Here is a 1,807-nt window from a genome sequence, read left to right as displayed (position 1 = left end):
ATATCCGTCAATGTCTAACTCAAGCCACGAAGTGTCTGATTGAATGCGGAGCACAACCCTCTGTTTTCACGGCACACAAAATTCTACATACTGCGTTATGCAAACTACAAAGATTGGAATACGGTGGCTCAGAGGAGACATCACGTTGTGTTAGGCTACGATTAAAGGCATTGGACACTGGTATATTACTACAGAATAATAAAATTGTTATAGCATAAAACTCACTTGGTGTACTAGCTTTGGAGAGCTTTTGGTAGTATAGACAACATTGTGCATGAGAAACGGCTCCCTCTGATGTAACGAATAGTTTTTGAGAAAGAGGTAATTTTATCACTCAAAAAGAAGGCAACTAAAGCCTTTTATGGGCACCTGAAAGCACACGTGCAACGAGGGTGTTTTTCTTTCTTTATTCTCTTGCAACTTGACGTCCAAATGTTTACAGATTTTGTATTGTACATACATATGTTGGGATACACCAAGTGAGACTACTGGTCTTTGACATTACCAAAGGTGTCCAGTGCATTTAAAGGCATGTATGCGATTTTAAGTTAAAAACATTTTAAGTATTTTTAGTCTACAACACTCATTTGATGAATCTACACATTAATCATCATGAAACAAAAACTTACTTGCCGTCTTTTATTAAATCCTTCAATGATATCAAGTTATTGTTTGACAAAGACAGAACGTTTCGCCCGCATAATTTTTGAGTTTGCTTGTTATTAAAAAGAATCCGGTTGCCCTCTTTTTCACACCAATTCCGAGTTTTATTTTAAAGCTCTAGAAATTTTTCTTCAACCCACATTATTACAATAAATGTATCTGAAATGAAAATTATTAAAAATGTCCGTTTGAAAATGATCAAAATTTACGATATCTCTTCCTAAGCCCCTGATTAATTACTATTATTGAATTGTTATGACCTTTGTTTTTCATTTTAGATATTGACAAATCAAGTTCAATTGGCTAATTACACAGATAAGAGCCATTAATGTAGGCCTACCGATACTGTCTGTCATCGCAAGATATACTGGAAAACCAACCAGTATGCCGGGTACAGTTAAAAATAGCGGGAAATTCATTTGTGTACAGTGTTTTTAGTATACAGTGTTCGATGCACTACAATAAAATGGAGAAAATGTTCAACCTAGCGCCAAGCCTCATGTTGGGGGCCCTACACCTCGGGCTGTCCCCCTTATAACGTGTCCCTATTTTGCTGGGTCCGTTTTCCTGTTTAGGAGGCCAAGATGGACTATGACCAGCTCGGGGTGTTCCGGGTGATTTTGTTTTAGATGAACATAGCCCAATAATTAAAAGGCTACCTTCTGACAATAATTAATTGTTTACAGTCTAATTTGTCTTGTGTTGAACCTCAACGTGGTTTTTTGCTCGACAGTTAAATTATTCTAAAAGAATGGAGAAAGAGATAAAGAAATTTGCAGTGCTACCAAGAAGACCTGATGGCAGCAAACGAGAGGGCTGTGAGATACGCCCAATCCTGGCCAAACATTTGAATTAGATATCGATGAAGGCCGAGCTGTTGTAGTAACCATAGACTCAATGATACTGGAACATAAAGATCAACGATGTCATACCTATTTTCGTCCTCTGACTCACGTCAAGTTGTCCTTGCCCATTCAACATTTGACCAATGACAGATCCCCAAAGTGACATCACTCGCAGATCGCCTCAAAACGATTACGTAATTCCAACCGTAAACAAATAACGTGTGTTGTTATTGAAAGCATGGACCTTTTGAGCATGCGCAGTTCGCATGATGAGTCATGCGCCGTGCCTGTGTTTACCA

Source organism: Asterias amurensis, chromosome 8 (assembly GCF_032118995.1).
Source record: "Asterias amurensis chromosome 8, ASM3211899v1".
Lineage (NCBI taxonomy): Eukaryota > Metazoa > Echinodermata > Asteroidea > Forcipulatida > Asteriidae > Asterias > Asterias amurensis.
This window is presented reverse-complemented; position numbering follows the sequence as displayed.